A 6,826-nucleotide genomic window follows, 5' to 3' on the forward strand; every position below is an offset into this window, starting at 1 on the left:
CCCCTGAGCGGCCAATAGGAGCGAAGAAACGAGCCTCCCACCCAGCAGCCAACCAGGGCGCGGGGCTGGGCCGGGGGCAGCCCCAAGGCTCTACGGAGGAGCATTAGCGAGGGGGGCGGGGGAGGGAAGATCAAACGGCCAGGTGCTGCTGTGAAAGTACACACGCACCAACAATCACCTTTTTAGTTCAGATAATAGAGAGAAATCACGTTTAGGGGCTGCAGAGATGGCTCTTGGAGAGAACCCGGGTTCAGTCTCTAGCACCCACATCAGGTGGCTCACAGCAGCCTACAACTCCAGTTCCAGGCGATCCGATGCCCTCTTCTGGCCATCTCCAAGCACCTGGTGCAGGTGCTCGACCCAGACATACCCAGGTGTGCACACACACATACATAAATAATTTCTTTTTTTTAAAAAAAAAAATTAAAGGCACACAAGAAAGGGCACTCACTCAACATTGGAAAATCAGTGGTTGCGAAACAACAATCCCAGACTTTTCACAACTTTTTTAACTGTACACGGATACACCATTTTACCAGTTAGTGTAACACATACAGCTACCATGGGCGGTAAGTATAAAACATCGCCTTTATCAGAAATTCTGCAATAGCAGGATGTGCTGACGCACGCTTTTAATCCCAGCACTTGGGAGACAGAGGTAGACGGATCTTTGTGAGTATGAGGGCAGCCTGTTCTACAGAGTGAGTTCCAGGACCTGAGTGAGTGAAGACCTGAGGAGTCAGTAGCAAAATGTCCTTCCTGGTGTTGTGTTGTAACCACACTGAAGGAAGAAAAATAGGACATTCCTATATTTTGTAGCAAGGTTCGGAAAGATGACCTTTTCCTAAGTCCCCACAGGAACACTTCTTCATGACTAGCATCTCTTCCTCCTGTGAGGTGTCCTTAAGGTTGTCAAATTGGCTTCTCACGTCTAAAACAAACGTGCCGTCACATCGTCTTTCAGTGTTAGAGAGTGTGGTGGTCAGAGGCAGCAGCCTAGCATGAGAAATGGGTCGCAAATCTATAACCTTTGAAGAAATGTCAAATTGAGCATAAGTGGAACCGTAAAGGGAACATCAGAAACCCAGCACCAGGAGGGTGCGCCTGGGGCGGCAAGGAAGAGCTATGGTACTGTGAATCAAAGGCCAGTCAGCCTCAACTACATGGTGAGATCCATTCTTCAAAAATCAAACAGTGCAAGAGACAATGAGAGGGAAGCAAAGCTTTCTCCCATAGGTGGTGTATATAGAAATGTATACATTTACTGTATAATTGTCAGTGACATCCAGCTGTTCTTGTTCCTTAAAAATCCATACCAATGTCTAAGGGATTAGAGGGAATAAAACGGGAAGAAGCAGAGGCAATGCTTCCTTGGCACTGGAAAATCAGTGGTTGCGAAACAACAACTCCAGGCTTTTCACAACTTGTTTAACTGCACACGGACACACCATTTTACCAGTCAGTGTAACACATACAGCTACCGTGGGCGGTAAGTATAAATCACTGCCTTTATCAGAAATTCGGCAATAGCAGGATGTGCTGGCGCATGCCTTTAATCCCAGCGCTTGGGAGGCAGAGGTAGGTGGATCGTTGTGATTATGAGGCCAGCCTGTTCTCCAGAGTGAGTTCCAGGACAGCTAGGACTGTTACACAAAGAAATCCTGTCTCAACATAATCACCCTCCCCACAAAACAAAAACAACAACAACAAAAAACTCTGCAATAATCAAAAGAACTTAATTTTTTAAAACTTTTTGGATTAAACTTTTTATAGGCACACTGAATAGACTTAATCCCACATCCACATGCTCCCGCTTATACAATGAGAGACAACAGTTGTTCCTATGAAGTCATGCCTGACTGATAACTATGTAACCTTCTCTTAGGTCTCCCTTAGTTCTTTCTTATTTCCAGGAAACAACTAGGTTACTTCTTACCTTTATCATCATATCTCAATAGATACGGTTACCATTTCTGTTTGTGTTCTTATCTTTGTGCTGGTGTTTTGGAACCTATTCACCAGATCAGAACAGGGTATCTCTAACAAGCGTCAAGTGATGCAATTCTTGACCAGCCAATGACGTTTTTTGGTTAGTAGACTGAGAGCGAGGGAAGGAGGAAGCAAGGGAGAAAGGAAGGGAGAGAGAGAGACAGAGACTAAACCTAGGGTCTTGTTCAAGCTAAGTAAGCATGCTACTACTACCACTGAGCCTCACCCCCAGCTATCTACAGCCAGCTGCCTGTCTATCTACTATTTTTATTTTGAGACAGGATTTCTGTAAGCCGTCTTGGTGGCCTTGAATTTACGATTCTACTTTCCCAGTTTGGTTAGTAGCTAGGATTACAGGTGTGAGCCACTAAGTCCAGCTCAGCCCCCTCCCAGAACTACCTCTGTCCCAGCAGTAAAATGGCATTTGAAATGACCAAAAATAAAATGGAATTTTGAGACAGATAATGTTTATTTTCAACTTTAACTTAGATAATGCTAGACTGCTTTGCAATGTGATTACACAAAATAATTTGTGTAATAGCTGTATGTGGGAGTATTGTTTCTCATTTGACAGACTTAAAAATATTTAATTATAGTATTGTGGTATTAATTTAAAACTTCTTAATTTGTAAGTTGAGCAGGTCTAACATGTATTGGCTCTTCTTTTCTCTTGGCTTTTTTTTTCTCAATACAGGGTTTCTCTGTGTAGCTTTTGAGCCTGCCCGGGGAACTCGCTCAGTAGACCAGGCTGGCCTCGAACTCACAGAGATCTGCCTGCCTCTGCCTCCTACGTGCTAGGATTAAAGGCGTCTGCCACTGCAGCCTGGCATTTCTCTTGGTTTTTTGTTTTTGTTTTTGAGACAGTCTCACTATGTAGCCCTAGCTGTGCTGGAACTGGTATGTACACCAAGCTCCCAGAGACTACCTGCCTTTGTTGATGAAAGGCATGTACTACCCACACCTACCCTGGTTATTGATTTTTCAAATGCTTCCTTTATGCTTTTAACCTTTTCCTTGTTTTCTTATTCTTTTTTCTTTTCTTCTTCTTCTTCTTCTTCTTCTTCTTCTTCTTCTTCTTCTTCTTCCTCTTCTTCTTCTCCTTTTTTGGATAGAGCTTCACATGGCATCCCCTTTCCTTGAATATGTAACGTTGTGGCCAAAATAGGACCTGTTGTGCCTACTAGGCCAACGCTACCAACTGAGCTGCACTCCCAGACTTCTAGGTGATTTTTCTCGTTGACTTGAGTAGTGCCCTCTCAACTATGCTGCGTTTTTGGTTTGACAATTTCCAATTCTCATATACACAAAACCTGAAAGCTCTAACTTGAAGGATCTTGTGGGGTTTTTGGTTTGTTTTGGTCTTTTTTTTTTTTAATGACATTGGTGTTATTTCTGCTTTGGAACTGTTGTAAATAATGCTGCTTTTGACAGACACAAAAGACAAAAACTTTTGTGTAGAAACATTTTCTTTTTCCTTTCTTTTGTTTTGTTTTGTTTGTTTGTTTTCCAAGACAGGATTTCTCTGTGTAGCCCTGGCTGTCCTGGAAGTTACTCTGTAGGCCAGGCTGACCTGGAACTCAGATTCACCTGCTTCTGCCTCCCAGTGTTGGGGATAAAGAAGTGCATCACTGCTTTCCCAGCTGTGTAGACACACTTCACTTCTAACAGGGACAGAACTGGCAAAGGCCCGGGTAGTGCAGCGTTCAGTCTGGAGAGTGTGCTGGGCTGTGTTCAAAGGGACTGTATAATTGTGCACGCACATCAGCAGTGGCTCATGAAGATCCTCTGGTTTCTTCACATCCTTAAACACTAGTGGTTATCGTCTTTAGAGTCATCCTAGGAGCTTTCACATACGATTTTATATAGCTTTGATTTCTAGGTACCTGATGGTATAGCATTTTTTTTAACATAAAGTAGCTTCTATTTTGACTGTTTTTAGTCAATGGTAATGCTTTTTTTTAAGTTTAAGTCTAATAGAGTGATACCAAATTGTATGTATGTACTATTAGTTTGTTTGTTTGTTTATTTGAGACAAGGTCTCATGTGGTCAAGGTGTTACGGGGTATTCACCAGAGAAGACTGCTCAAATTTGGGTCTAAGCCAACAGAAAGTCCTGTAGCAAATGTCATTTTCCTCACCTTTTCTTAATCACAAAAATGGGAAAATTCCATGGACTGTTAGATTCCGCTACATGTCCTTTTCCCAGTTGTCCCAGATGAACACTGGGGTGGCTGCTCTCTTTTCTTTAGTAAGTGGCCACTGATTCACCCAGATGGGATCTTTAGAAAGCCAGGATACAGGATCAACATGACACTTGTCAGCAGCGTCTTATTCCCTTTAGAGTGAGGCCTCTATTCTGTATCAGCAGTCTTTCCTTCTTTCTTTTTTTTTTTTTTTCAAGACAGGGTTTCACTGTATATAGCCCTGGTTGTCCTGTAACTCATTCTGTAGACCAGGATGGGCTTGAGCTCAGAGATCCACCTGTCTTTGCCTCCAGAGTGCTGGGATTAAAGGGGTACACCACCACACCCAGCTGGTGTATCAAAAGTCTTAAGTCTATCAACTTGTCTGAACTTAAGCTTTAACTCCAGCTAGAGATCTGGAGATTCTTTAACTTGACTCACGTTGCTTTGTTATCCTATGTCATCTTATGTAATGCTTCCCAGCTCATCATTTTTTACTATGTCTTAGACTTCCCTTCGGGGATAACTTTTGTCTCTGAAGTGCACATGTTTAGGGTTTTGTTTTGGTTTTTGGTTTCTGAGACCTGGTTTCTCTGGTTAGCTCTGGTTGTCATACACCTTGCTCTGTAGATCAGGCTGGCCTCAAGATCAGCGATCCCCCTGCCTCTGTTGAGTGTTGTGATTAAAGGCATGCACTACCAAGCCTGACTGCAGATCTGTTCTTTGGAAATCACTTAGAATGCATATGTAGAGCTGGACCTGGATCCTGACTGGTCAAAGACAGGAACACCAACCCCAAGCTTTTAGTGTGGTCATTAGCATATTATTATACAAGTTTATCATTATTGTAAGAGTTATTAGGGCCAGAGCTTATGCCCTGGAAACCCTAACAGGTGAGGCTCAGCCACACATCTTCAATAAACCATTCTAAGAGACTAAGAGAGGAGGGGGGAGGGGATGGAGAGAGGAAAAGGAGGGAAGGAGGGAGAGAGAAAGATAGTCAGTGTATTCACATTTGGATAAGAAATGAGAAAAATCCAAAGACCCCCTTGTGGTTGGTTGAATGAAAATGGCCCCCAAAGGGAGTGGCACTATTAGGAGATGTAGCCTTGTTGCAAGTGTGTCACCGTAGGGGTGGGCTTTGGGTTCTCCTATGCTTAAGCTACTTTCAGTGTCACAGCCCACTTCCTGTTGCCTTTTGATCAAGATGGAGCCAGCACCACTTCTACCTGCATGCCACCATGGCTCCTGCCATGATGCTCATAGACTGAACCTCTAAACTGAAGCTGCTACCTCAATTAAATATTTTGCTACATAAGAGCTGCTGTGGTCATGATGTCTCTTCACAACAAGAGAAACCCTAACCAAGACACCCCCAAGTGCTTTAGGTTTGAAGTAGAAGGCTGGAGGTGTGTATAGCTAAGCAGTCCCACCAACATATGGTCCTGCCCATCATCGATGCAACATTGTCTCAGATTCAGTCTCTCCTGCCGGATGATCTGATGAGTTGTCAGAACTGTGTGAAATCTCTTACCTGCAGACAAGTTCTCTCCCTGGCTAGCTTTAGCCTCCTTTTTCCAGCATGAGATTCCTGGGAGAATCTAAGTTCCAAATGTCTCTGTAGACTTTTGGAAGGTCGGTTACAATGTTATCTATAGTTTCTTGGCTAGTTTCTTTTTTTTTTTATCAAGTCAATTACAACTTTGAGTGTTTACTTCTCTTTGTTTTTTTTTTAATTTATTTATTACGTATACAGTGTTCTGCCTTCATGTTTGCCTGCAGGCCAGAGGAGGGCACGAGATCTCATTATAGATGTTTGTGAGTCACCATGTGGGTGCTGGGAATTGAACTCAGGACCTCTGGAAGAACAGCCAGTGCTCTTAACCTCTGAGCCATCTCTCCAGCTCTCTTGGCTAGTTTCTATACCATACTTCTATCTTGTTCACTTCCTTCTACCACCAAAAGAAGCTAGAATAGTGCAAACAGATTAGAGTCAAGAATTCATAGCAGGAGCTAGAAATTAGAAAGCACAAGCGAGGGCGGAGACACAGCTCTTTGGTAGAGTGTTTATTTGGCACACATGAAGCCTCAACATCAGTCCCCAGTACTGTGACAAGTGAATAAAAAGCTTTCTTCAGATGAGGTTATGTTTCTGCACTAGGAATCTAATATGTAAGATAATCAAGGTACCACGGGGGCTGAAGAGATGGCTACTTTTCCATAGGACCCAGGTCAGATTCTCAGCACTCAATCTTCTGTAACGCTAGTCCTGGGGAATTTGATGTCTTCTTCAGGCCTCTGTGGGCACCAGGCATGCATGTGGTGCACAGATATATGTGTAGGCAATACACCCATACACATAACAAAGTGCTTTTAAAAAAAAAGTACAACATTTATATTATGTTCCCAAAGCCACAGTCTTGCCTCAACTTCTCGTTATTTTTTGCCTGTTAAAATACATCACTGTTATCTCTTCCTTTGGGCGCTCAGGCCTCTAGTTCATGGTTTTCATACTGACAAGGGGCTTACGCCTCTCCCTCTGGTTAGCAGACTATGAGACAATGAAGTTTTTCTAAGAGTCTCATGCTTTGGGACAAATGAAAAGCTGGGGTCGCATGCTGGTCAGGGTGGGATGGGGAGGGAGCTTGTTTTCC

The sequence above is a fragment of the Myodes glareolus genome, chromosome 17 (assembly GCF_982192425.1).
Source record: "Myodes glareolus chromosome 17, mMyoGla1.1, whole genome shotgun sequence".
In the NCBI taxonomy this organism is placed as follows: Eukaryota; Metazoa; Chordata; class Mammalia; order Rodentia; family Cricetidae; genus Myodes; species Myodes glareolus.